At 41.7% G+C, this 13,789-nt stretch overlaps 1 pseudogene; it reads right to left on the minus strand.

Annotated features, from left to right (window-relative positions):
• Positions 1-1,288: 1,288 nt before the first annotated feature.
• On the minus strand, positions 1,289-2,092 carry LOC127132045 (glycogen synthase kinase-3 homolog MsK-3-like; annotated as a pseudogene).
• Positions 2,093-13,789: the final 11,697 nt, after the last annotated feature.

Here is a 13,789-nt window from a genome sequence, read left to right on the forward strand (position 1 = left end):
CAAATTCAAAAATACAAGCTCATGACATAAGGTTCTAACATTTCATTCAAATTCCTAAGCATTAACATCCACCATCTTCATGCTTTCATATCATCATCTCCTTCTATCCCAAGTTACTTTTCCTTCCATGGAGGTTCCTACAAAACAAAGTAATCAAAAGGCCATGAATTTCACACACAAGAACCGCCTGCTTTCTTTTTCAACAAGCATCAAAGCATCATTGTGGTTTGTACTTACCACTGGTTCTTAACATGATCGTTATGAATACCCTGCAAATTCACACGGGCCAGATTTGAAAACTCAAAAATATTGGAACTTCATCATCATATCAAGAGAATTAACAACAACATACGACAATTCATCGAGGCTACAACATTCATGGGTATCAATTGTTAGCATCTGTATAAAGTTGATAGGAAGAGCATGATTAATACAAGCTTACTGCTAAGCATCCTACTCAATGTGACAGAAGCAGAAATCAACATAAGTTCATTTGCTAAATTTCTGCATAACTTGACAAGAAAAATAATTACAATAGAAGCCTTGTTCTCTGCTAAGCATTCGGCAGAATCTCATATTCAGTCTCGAATAATCTTCAAATTCAACCTGCAGTACAACAACTCCTCCACATGTCAAAGCAAACCTCGAAAGGCCTGATGCAAGATAGCATGTTAACAAATGGCAAGCCAAGGTGAGCCACAAACCAGGATTCAAGACAAGTAATACCAAGTAAGGTAGAGCAGTCATGAATTTCTATCAAGAGCATGAACAAGCTTACATACCATGAAGTACTAGAGCATAAGTTGTCGAGTCCGACCAAGTCTAGGTCGTGAAGCGTGGTACTTGCTGCAAGGAAGCTGCAGCATGATTGCAATCCTGCAATAACGTATGAAAAATCAGCCTTCACATTTTTGGTACAACAATAAACTTAATAGTGAGATAATAAACCAGGACATCAATGAGTAAAAATATAGGATCTTGGATTTTGCCCATAGTGCAAGACAGTCCAACTGAGTCACTTTACAAGAACTTTTCATTTTTCACCAGCAACTCCCATGGCTCAGCCTGCTGTGGTAATCTTGAGTCAAGGTTCTAATGCAAATGTGGTAAAACCTGTACAACAAAATATTCAAATTAAGCCTGGTTTAAACATTTTCGAAAATCACAATCAAAGAAAATCCCAAAGAAAAAACAGCAGTAGTAATGATCAACCAGCATTTTCCAAAAAATGATGATGATTTTGATGATGCTTTAGAGGATGAATGAGGGAGCAGAACAGCAATACCAATGCCAAATAGAAACTCCACTCATCAACCAGCTTCCGGCGACATTCGCTTGTGAAAGATCTTGTGCCATGGATGAGTTTTAATGTGAGGAAATTTAAACTCTGTATAATTAGGATTCATACACTTGATTTCTTCCCTTGTTGGAGTCCCTAAAGCTTTGATAATTTCCACGAGTTAGTCGACACCACTCTCACCAGAAAAAACCGGCTGACCAAATATCAATGGTTGTGGTGTACTCGTTTGCGCCAAATATATGCTCAGGAGCTCTATAGTACCTAGAACAGATGTAAGATATGTTCGGTTCACCTTTAACCAAGACTTTAGCACTTCCGAATGTCGCATATCTTCAGTTGGTGCGTGTGAGGATTGACCAGTAAATTTTGAGGTTTAATATCCCTGTGACATACTCCAATACTGTTGTGAATATACGCAAGTGCTCTACAAATCTGGAACACACTCAAGCACCAAGTTAAGATAAAGCTCATCCTTTTCAGTCGTCGAGAAGAAGCAGTGCTTCAAAGATACAACATTCGGGTGGTCCAAAAGACGCATGGTTCGCAATTCCCGGTTATTGTACCTCTTGTCTTGAAGAACTTTCTTTATAGCCACAGTTTCTCCCGTCTCCAAACACTTCGCCTGGAAAACAACACCGAAAGATCCATGTCCAACCACACGCTCGGCCATGTAACTTATTGTCTGCTTTGGCTGACCATTTTTACCACCAATGGCAACTTCTCAACACCAACAGAACTTGCATTCTTGTCTATAAATCCAGAAACAGGTGCTGCAACACCACCTGATGCCATCGACACAGTTTACTTCTTCACTTCAAAAGTAAACATCCAATACCAAAATCAACACTTCAATTTCAAACCTACAAAAAAAATCAAAACCTGCATCAAATTCAGAGGAGAGGAAAGCAAGGATCGGATTAATGGAAGGAACAGATTTCTCACCCGTTGAATGTCGCAAATGACTATATTCGTGAAATTCCCACCGATCAACTTTATGTTGCTGCTACTATCGCGGACTCAGCGGAAATGAGGAAATCAAACCAATGCTCCATTTTTTCACTGCAGTAACACAGGTAATTAGTCAAAAGCTGCAGAATTTCAAAGAATTCCCAAATTGGCATCAGGACAAAAACGAAGAAGAAAGTGTGGCTTTGTGTTACCTCTTCCGAATTTAACCATCAAGCAGAGCGACCAAAACCTGACAACTCAAAAGAGATTTCGCAGGATGCTCTTTTGGACTCCATAGACCAAATCCCAAACCCTAATCTGTGAGGATAAAAGGAAGAAAGCGATTCAGAGAGAGGGGACTTGGAAAAAAAACTAAAAACCTAATCGGAGGCGGAATCAGAAGCTACCAAACAGAAAAGAACCCTAATCCCCCAAACCAAAGGGGACCGATTGAAAGAAGCAAAGCAAAGAGGGGCGATTGTTTACCTGAGCAAGGTGAGCTTCCCGTTTTTGTTTCATGTACGATTGATTGAGATTGTGAGAGAGATGAGTTAGGGTAGCGAATGGTGGAGAGATTGAGAGAGCATTGTGAGATTGGGAACGGGATTGAGAAATCGTGAGCGGTGAGCGGTGAGCGAATGAGAGATGGGAGTTTGGGAACGGAATTGAGAGACTGAGAGAGGAAGAGATCCGTCCCAGTTGAACGCTATTTCGTTTCATTTTCTTTTTTTATTATTTACTTTAAGTATGTTTAAAAACCATTTAATTCCATTTAAGTGACTTTTGGTTGTTTCCAGTAGATATTAATATCGGTGATTAACGATGATTCCTTTTTTTTTTTTACCATTTCCAACTTATTCCCCTTTGGAACCCAGCAGCCAAGTGGCTGGGTTTAATTAGGGTAGTCTACCAGTTTTTTTTATTAGTTTTTTTTATTTTAATTCTTTTTTTAATTTATATTAGTTTATATATTTAAGTTAGTATTAAAACAACAACTAGTTAGTAAGTGGCCTGGTGGAGAGGAGTGTTTTCTAGGTCTTTAGTGTAGTGGGTTCAATACCCCTATGTGTAGCATTTTTATTTCTTTTAACATTTTCTTTTATGTTTATGCTTTATTACTCATAGTTTTTTATTATTGTTTGATAATGCAAATTTGATTTCTTTAATTTCATCATTCATTCGAAACCATTTTAAAACTATAAAAATCATTTTTTCTCGATTCAATGTCGAGCCCATTTTCATACCCTTGTAAGTCGATTGCTTTTAAGCATCGCCATCAACCTCACATGGCTTACTCTTGGGCCTTCTTACAATGAGCCCTTAAGAAACATCAACTGAACTTTCAATAATTTCAAACCTCGGTACTTTAATTGTTTTAATTTAATATTCAAATCATTTTCTAAATAAAACGTGAAGAAAAAGATTACCTGGATGGAATGTCCAGTCGTAATCCCGAATATTAGGCTCAAGCTGTAAGAGCTTGTAAGTCATAAATATTCGTCTTCTCGCCAAAATATCCGTAAATATCTCAAATCACCTTCTAAATAAAGCGTGAAGAAAAAGATTATCCTGGAGGGAATATCCAGTTATAATCCCGAATATTAGGCTCAAGCTGTAAGAGCTTGCAAGCCATAAATATTCGTCTTCTCTTTAACACTCCAATATTCAAAATCATTTTCTTAATAAAGTTGGAAGAAAAAGATTACCTAGAGGGAATATCCAGTTGTAATCCCGAATATTAGGCTCAAGCTGTAAGAGCTTGCAAGCCATAAATATTCGTCTTCCCTCCAAAACATTCATAAATATTCGAATCATTTTCTTAGCAATATTGGGAAGAAACAGACTGCCTGGGTGGAATGGCCAGACGTAGCCCCGAGTATTAGACCCAAGCTGTAAGAGCTTGTATGTCACAAGTACTCGTCTTTCAAACTTCAAAATACCTAATTCATACCTTAATACTTTTTCAATAAAGGTGGAAATGGAACATGGTGTATACCATGCACTCTTGAGGTTAAGATTCGAGACGTATGCCTCGCCAATCTTAACTCTCGCCATCGTCTAAAACTGTCAATGTGGTTTCTTCAAACCCTTCCTCAATCAAATTCCAAAATACTTAATTCCTATCTTAACCTTTTTCAATAAAGATGGAAATGGAACATGGTGTATACCATGCACTCCTGAGGCCAGGATTCGAGATGTATATCTCGCTCATCCAAGTTCTCGCCATCACTCAAAGTACATCCAACCAATCAAACTCTTTTCTCGCCGCCGTGCGATTAATCAAAAACCTTTTTCATAAATGAAAGATATATTGTCTTAAGAGATACAAAACAATGTTTCGGCCACAATTGTTGAGTAGAGATAAATGACGCTTTTCCGAATGTGGGTTTATAAATCCGTTCGATGTGTGGTATGCGTCCACTCCTCATCTGTTTTGGGTAAAACAATGTTTTGCGTCGATTAATACAGTATAGCTTTCGCTAAAATCGACCAACAAACAAACATTTTCTACCCAGAACTACGTAAGCCTTGACTTCTCTATTGAGATACGTAGGAGCAGGATTTGTAAATCTTGTCAGGCCCACTAATAAAAAACTTAGGTTTAGTCCTTCGTCAAAAATCCAAAAACATTTTCTTCTCATCCTTTCTTTCTCTCCCACCTAATAATTTGAAAAGCCTAATATTTCATATAACACTAACACACATGACTAACCTAATGGTTCCCGTTGAGTACAATGGACGTGAGGGGTGCTAATACCTTCCCCTCGCGTAATCGACTCCCGAACCCTGATATTGGTTGCGACGACCATATCTTATCCTTTCTTTTAGGGGTTTTATCGATATTTTCCCTTTCCCATTTTTGGGAATAAATAAAGTTCGGTGGCGACTCTGTTCAGTCCATCATCGCGAGCGTGCGATCGCGCTTCGCTTTGTAGTCGTATCCCCATTTTTTCGAGGTGCGAAATTAATCATGAGGCTTGTGTGGCGTGTTGCTACGTTAAGTCGTTCGTGAAGAACCACACCCAGACGAGGTTTCTTTTGGATATATTATGTCTTACGGGTGTTCCGTAACGGCAGGATGTTCCTCTAGAAATCGTCGACTCTGGTGACCATTTCCCGAGAACTCAGTCGAGGCCTCTCCTCCGAGACGTGATTATGTTAGCTCTGGTGGGCGCATTCTCGCTGCTCAATCCGAGGATCCCGAGACTGGGAACTTGCTATTAGGATGTCCTGTTGAGGGGAGTCAATGGAGGTCTTTTGTCCCGTAATAATACCAAACCTTCAGTGGTAAACGTATTATTCGCGACTGAAGGGCTGAAGCTGACGAACTTCTGTTCTTAGAACCTACCAGTGAGGGGCGGGCTAAATTCAGGAAACCTTAACCTCCAACCAACCCGGTTTTCTGGAGCAGAGTTTTGGTCTTGTATTATATTCCTCAGTGAATTTCTCTCCAGGCAGTGCAACTTGACAGATGTTCAAGCGGATCCATCAATTCTGATTGACATGCCTTTGCATTGCATAACATCATCTTCATATTTGCATCCAACATCTCATGCTTATTCATTTGCAGGGTATTCCCTTTCAAAACGGGGGTGCCTTAAAACTGAACAAGCAGTGCATCGCATACCATGCATATAAACCCTTGTCTGTTTTGCAGGTGTCACCGCAGTGTCTAATGTTTGTTCCCTGTATCAGGCAGTTATTGGTCCCAAGCGAGTCCACAGGTACCCGACAAAGGAAAATCGTCCACAGCTAGCGATGGACCAAGTACAGAAAGAGCTGGCTGATATGCATGAAAGGATGGATCAGTTCATGACATTGATGATTGGTATGGCAGAAGGCCAGGAAAAGCTGAGGGAATTGGTTGAGCAACCGAGACCCGATCCGGAGGTGGAGATACCAAATGCTGAGGGAAACCCTGGTAACCCTGGGAACGCTGATAACCCTGTGAACACTAGTAACGCGGGTAACGCAAATGCTGATGGAAACCCGGGTAATGTTGGCAACACAGGGAATGTTGGAAATGGTATTGGCAGAAGGTACAATGTGAATCAAGGAATTCGGATTAACGGGCGCCCCGTTACTGAAGATTATCAGTATGATCAATTTTCTTTGCACGACGAGGCTCTCGAGACCACTCGCCGTATGGATGAGCTTGCTGAGAAGCTCAAATATTTGGAGCCTCAAAATTCCTTAGGCTTTGATGTCACAAATCTTGGTCTGGTTCATAGAGTAAGGATTCCTCACAAGTTCAAACCCCCTACTTTTGAGAAATACAACGGGGCTTCTTGCCCACGCACTCATCTCCAATCTTATCTGGGAAGGTTGGGAGCTCACACGGAAGATGAAAAGCTGTGGATGTACTATTTTGAAGACAGCCTAACTGGAGCTTCTCGTGAATGGTATTCTCATTTGTCTCGTACTACCATCAAGAGCTGGAAAGACTTGGCAGAGGCTTTTGTCAAGCAATATCAATACAACTTGGACATGGCTCCAAATCGGACCTTGTTGCAAGGTATGTCTCAGACTGCCAAGGAAACCTTTAGAGAGTATTCTCAGCGTTGGAGACAGATTGCTGCGTCCGTCCAACCCCCTATGTCTGAAAGGGAGATGGTGGACATGTTCATGAACAGTCTTCAAGGCAATTATATTGAGAGATTGGCTGCTTGCCCATCAATCAGCTTTGCAGAGATAGTAATTGCTGGAGAAAGAATCGAGAGTCTGTTGAAGATGGGCCGAATTCAAGACAATAGTGCTTCCAACTCATCAGGTCCCAAGAGACCGTTTGCTGGTAACGGTCAACGAAGAAAAGAAGGTGAGGCAAGCGTTGTGTATGCCGGCAGAGGCAGGGGTAGAGGACGCCCTAATTATTGTCAAGATCAAGTGGCCGCAGTCACTATTCCAACACCTGTTCCTCAACCGCAATATCATCCGCAACAACAACCCAGGTACAACAATCAACAACAAGGAGGTAATTCGGGTCAGTAGAGACACTATCAACAACGTCCAAGGCAGACGGACCGAGTCATCGAGACAATCCCAATGCCTTATTCAGTATTACTTCCCAAGCTGATTGACATGAATCTGGTTACGTTGAGAACTCTGGCCCCACCAATCGATCCCAATAATTTTCCTAAAGGTTATGATGTCAACGCCAGATATGCTTTTCACTCCAACGCACCTGGCTATACTACAGATAATTGCAGAGCCGACCACTCGGATCTCACTGCTAACGACACTGCTATGGCCAAGTATGACTTCGACAATCCTATATATCAAGCCGAAGAAGGGGCTGAGGAAGATTGTGAATTGCCTGAAGGGTTAGCCAGATTGTTGAAACAGGAGGACCGAGCTATTACACCTTATCAGGAGGTGATTGAGACCGTCAACATCGGTACCGCAGACGACAAGAAAGAGATCAAGATCGGGGCAAGTCTACAGGCCGAGAGGAAAGACCGTTGATCATGTACTTGACTGTGTTAGAAAGGTCAATGGGTTGTGTGCTCGGTCAGCATGACGAGTCAGGTCGAAAAGAGCATGCAATATACTACCTTAGCAAAAGTTTACCGACTGTGAACAAAGATACTCATTGCTCAAGAAAACTTGCCGCGCTTTGGCATGGGCTGCTCGCCGACTAAGACAGTATATGTTGACTCACACGACTCTATTGATATCAAAAATGGATCCAGTCAAGTATATTTTTGAAAAGCCAGCACTTACTGGAAAGGTTACTAGGTGACAAATGATACTGACAGAGTATGACATCCAATACACTTCACAAAAAGCCATCAAGGGAAGTGTCTTGTCAGACTATCTTGCAGAGCAACCAATTGATGATTACCAACCTATGAGGTTTAACTTTCCTGATGAGGACATCATGTTTCTCAAATCGAAAGATTGAGAGGAACCACTCCCGGAGGAGGGGCCTGACCCTGAATCCAAATGAGTTATGATGTTTGATGGGGCGGTCCACGTCAATGGTCGCGGAGTTGGTGTAGTGTTGATCACGCCGGAGAGGGTTCATATGCCATTTTTTGCCAGAATAACTTTTCCCTGCACCAACAATGAAGCCGAATACGAAGCTTGTATCCTAAGACTTGAGGAAGCCGTCAATATACAGATTAAAACCCTGGATGTATACGGGGATTCAGCTTTGATCATCAATCAAACCAACGGGAAATGGTATACACCTCAGCCTCATCTGGCTCCTTACAGAGACTACACGAGAAGATTATTGACTTTCTTTTGAAGAAAACCAATTTGCTGATGCTTTGTTTACCTTGTCTTCGATGATTAAGGTGCTATGCTGGAACTACGTACCCTGAATTGACGTATCTCGGTCAGAGACGAATGAAGAAAGCATTTGGTCAGAAAGTGCGCCCTCGGGGGTATCAAGTCGGTAAATTGGTACTCAAAAGATTTCTTCCTCCCAACACAGATCACAGGGGCAAATGGACACCAAACTATGAGGGTCCGTACGTGGTTAAAAGGATTTTCTATGGCGGAGCTTTGATGCTAACAACCATGGATGGCGAAGGATTCCCGTCCCCTATTAACTCAGACGCAGTTAAAAAAAAATACTTCGCATAAAATAGACCCGCTGGACGATAAAAAGAATAGTCCAGGCAAAAAAAGGGCATCCCGACGAACCAAAGAAAAAAAAAAGAATAAAGAGGTTCGGGCAAAAATTAGGGATATAAAAAAAGAGTACACCCAGTGAGTCGAAAACCCAAAAGGGCGGCTCAGGCAAAAATGGGTTTCCCGGTGGATTAAAAACCCGAAAAGGCGGCGATCCAGGCAAAAGTTAGGGAATAAGCGAATGACTGTGATCTTAGTTCATCAGTGTTATATCACCGTTTCATTCAATCCGGCAATCTTCGAAGGTTAAAGATCGACTAATCATCCACTTCAGAAAGCAAGATGAGCAGAGCGTCTTGAGGACATACGAGCCATAGCAGAGTCGAAACTCAGTGGGACCCCGTTTCCACATTGCCATTAGGATATTTTCTTTTGTTCAGTTTATAGCGATCACCTTTTTTCAGGGTCAGCTTCCTGATACCCTCGCCTATTCCTGGCACAAATTTTCTCCCAAGTAAGAGTCGAATAATTCAGCTAAAGAGCCTCTTTATTTTTCATTTATCAGTTTGTTTGCAAAAATGTCCGAATTTTTGATAAAACATATTGCATATGAACATAATGGTGGCTTTTGCAGATGATTTGCACAGGAAAACATTTAAAATTGCTTTGAATGTGCTTAATCCCGGACGGTGAATTCAAACTGAGTAATTCCCCCGAGGCATACGTGTATTTTTGGTTGCAAGTCACAGGAACCGGATGCCAAGTCATGAATCCTCATCCCCAAGCGGTTGACAAACTCTCTCCTTAGCAGAGCATGTTCCCCAGCAGAGTTGACAGTATCCAGACTATATATCCCCCAGCGGAGTTGACAGTGTCAGACTATATCTTCCTAGCAACAGCGGAGTGGTTGCATAACCAACAGATGAGAGGGTGGTGTTCCCAGTGTTCATCTCATTTCCCAGCAGATTATTTTTAACAGATTTGTTAATCCCCAGCTTGAGGGCGATTAGCAAGTTCATATCCCCAGCAAAGGTTGATTCCTACGACGTTTCCCCAGGAAGTGTTTTCCCCACAGACTCTCCTCACAGAGCCTCGCCGAACAAATTTTCCATAGTTGATACTCCCCCCGCAAGGTCAACTTTTCAAGCAGCCAATTTATTTTTGGTGGCTCATTGGTCCCGGCAGACGGATCATTCCCCACAGAGCATTCAAGGATTGATACAGCGATCTGTTCCCTACCGGAGTTTGCTTCCCCAAGCAGATTTCTTTTTACACCATGCATAACATTTGCATTTGCATGCATATCATATCAAGCATACACATAAGCTGATAAACAGGTTCTTCCAAGCAGACTAAAGAATTACTTTACAACCAAGGTCATGAGATCCAGCCAGAGGATCAAGCGTGAGTGATCCAGCCTGAGGGTCGTTTTGAAGATTCAACCTGAGAATCGTTTTCCAGTGATCCAGCCTGAGGGCCATTTCGAAGATTCAGCCTGAGAATCGTTTTCCAGTGATCCAGCCTGGGGGTCATTTCGAAGATTCAGCCTGAGAATCGTTTTCAGTGATCCGGCCTGAGGTTCATTTTGAAGATTCAGCCTGAGAGTCGTGTTCCAGTGATCCAGCCTGAGGGTCATTTCGAAGATTCAGCCTGAGAATCGTGTTCCAGTGATCCAGCCTAAGGGTCATTTCGAAGATTCAGCCTGAGAATCGTGTTCCAGTAAGCCAGCCTAAGGCTCAATTTGAAGATTCCCCAGTGAAGTCGCCTACAAGCTTTACTTCCCCAGCAAGCCCAATTGAGGAGTCGTTACAACATGTTCTAGCCCGAAGAATATGTACGAAGCCCAAAAGTGGAATATTCTCGAAGCTGCATATCTAATATGAAGGTTGGGTGTAGATTTCAAAAGAGGGTCAACCAGCGCATGCCTCAGATGCGGGATCCTAATGACGGGAATTTATCATCAAAACAATCCAGATCTAGCCAGAAGATCGAAGTAGATTCAGCCAAAGAATCGAAACAAAGAAGATCTAGCCAGAAGATCGAAAATCGCAACAATTCAGATCTAGCCAGAAGATCGAAATAGATTCAGCCAGAGAATCGAAACGAAGGAGATCTATCCAGAAGATCGAAGAAGATCTAGCCAGAAGATCAAAATCGTATCCAGCCCGAGGATCAAAATTAATATCCAACCAAAGGATTAAATTGAGTATAGGTTCAGCCAGAGGATCGAAACTCCAGATTAAGCCAGAAGATTGATTCAGATCCAGCCAGAGGATCGGAAGAAAAATAAACAGCGCAGTGTATTTTCGCGTTTTTGTGGTGTTCTCGGAGCGTAAATTTTCGGTCTGTCTTTGGTATTCAATCACAGCTCACCCCGTTTGTCTGATAAGCTGTTCGCTTTCATCCTATTCGGGTTAGCTGATGATTGAATAGGGGCAGCTGTAACACTCCAAAATTTGCCCTCCTCATTCATGCATTCATTTAGCATTTCATATTGCATTTCATCATGTCAATCAGAATTAGATCCAAGAAACTTAAAAAAAAAAAAAAAAAAAAAAAAAAAACGAAAAAAAAAAAATTTACAAAATAAATAAATAAATAAAAATAATAAAAAAAATAAAATAAAATATAATAGAAAAAACTTGGACTTGGACCTCTCTCATTTGAGCCCACAAAGCCATGATATTCAGTCTATAAATACCAAGGCTTCACTTCAGAAGAAGGAAGAGAAGCAAAATACTTTGAGGTTTCCTTGAAACAAAACCCTGGACAAAACCTGAAGAGAAACCTGACAGAGAACTCAGAGCAACCCCCAAGCAGCTCTGAAAAATTCAATTTGAATCACACACTTTCATCTCACGCAAACCCTAACATTGCCTTGCAAACCCAGTCGTGCCATTTGATTTCAACCGGTCTCTCCCATCAGGTTTGCCTCATTCCCATAATTTTATGCTCTTAATTTGGATCATCTGAATGTATGAGGTATGATGGATGAATTTCATTATGTTTTTTCCCACGGGTTTAATTATGCATGAATGGGTGAAACATATGCCTTGAATGTTTAATTACATGATTTCTGAAATGTATGCCACAGGGTTTGAGGTTTCTGAAACCATATTGTTATCCATGAAAAAAATGCTTATCGTGTTTCACTAACCCTTTTGTTGAGTTTTTGTGAGGACTCATAGACTCTTGCAGAGATGGTTTGCGTGGTTTTCCAACTTTATTTGTGGGATACCCCCTGGAGGTTCATTCCGATTACCTGTACTGACTCACCTTTCTTTGATGGCATTAGCTTGGGAGATCCCTGGGTTTCTTACTCCTTTAATTGCTGTTACTTCGGATCTTTATCCGTGTGGTACTTTTACCTCTTTTCCGCATTTTATCGCTTTCTTAGCTGGAAGACTTCGATAGGAGGCATTTGTTTTCTTTTGTTTATTTACTTCTGAGCCCCTTGTTGGCACATTTACTTTATACATGTTCGTTTTGTATGTGTTCGTATCCCTGCAGGTAGCGCGGTTCCTTCGTCAAGGACTTCCTTTTTGCCCTTGAGCATCCCAAACCCTAAAACCCAAAGCAACACGTTAACTCCTTCTACTACAGGCGAGTAAGTCTCCAAAGGTCGAGCATCAGATAGATTGCGTAGTGACGTCGTTCGTCCAAAACCCAATCCATAACCCCGTAGTTAGCCGAACTACGTTTTGCTCTGATTCTCAGGCCAGATGAGATACGTAGGCATAAGACGTGATGTCTTAGCGAGCACACATCCCCCCAACCCATAGGTCAGCCGAGCTACGAAGACTCTGATTCTCATATTCAGACGAGATACGTATGCAGTGGATGCGACATCCGCGCGAGTCATTTTCATTTAACCCCCTTTTTTTGGTAAACAACACAAGATAAACTCACACCCTTTAGACAAGAACGACACAAGTGGATCCCGTAGAGTACTACGGATGCGTAGGGGTGCTAATACCTTCCCTTCGCATAACCGACTCCCGAACCCAAGATTTGGTTGCGAGACCCCGTCTTGTCCTTTCCTTTTTCAGGTTTACTTCGAGCGTTTCCTTTCCCTCCTTTGGGATGAATAACGCACGGTGGCGACTCTTCTGTCATTTTCTTTCGCCAGTTGTTTTTTCGCGCACTGTATTTTTCAGGTTGCGACAAAGAGCTCAAAACAAAAACTGCTTATGCATATGATGCATGTAATGTTTGTGCATATGGTTTGTTTTTATTAGAGGAACTTTATAGAGATCTATTTGTAAATATTTGAAAATATTAATCTTTTAAGACATATATGGAATACTCATAGCAATAATATTTGGAAATTTTTACACCAATGAAGTAGTACAGTTTTGGTAACCAAATATAATACAAGAGAAAAGGAGAATAAACATCCTATGGAGCCCTAGAAACAATCGTCCAAAGTTCTCGAGATCGGAAGATAAGCTGCATGAAGCCTCTTCACCTCTCTCTCATAAGCTGCTTCCATGTCGGCCTTCTCCTTGGCGAGCCGATCATACTTCCTCTTCCAAAACCTGGATGAGTGAGGAAGAAGAGAAGTAACCACATCATCAGGCTCATCAATAACCTGATGCTCTAGAAATTCTATCATTGCATCCTTATCTTTGAGTTGCTGAAGAACTTCTTCTCGCTCACGAATCCATGCACGCGACCGGTCTTCATCTCTCAACTCCTCTACTCCTTGATTAGGGAGGGTTGAAGGCCCAACCATAACCATAGGGGTAGGTCTCGGATAATCATATGGCATGCGGTACTTAAGAGCTCTCTTCCTCACCTAAGCGGTGTAGGGTTCCAAAGCAATGCAATTCTTCGGACCAAGCTCCTTCCTTCCCTTCCTATGAACCTTGCGCCAGGCACGGACCATCCTATCCTTCAAGTTCTGGGGATCTTTACCCTCTTGAAAGAATATTCCTTCCAATAAAATATTGTTAGGTTTAT

This window comes from Lathyrus oleraceus, chromosome 3, assembly GCF_024323335.1.
Source record: "Lathyrus oleraceus cultivar Zhongwan6 chromosome 3, CAAS_Psat_ZW6_1.0, whole genome shotgun sequence".
Taxonomy (NCBI): Eukaryota; Viridiplantae; Streptophyta; class Magnoliopsida; order Fabales; family Fabaceae; genus Lathyrus; species Lathyrus oleraceus.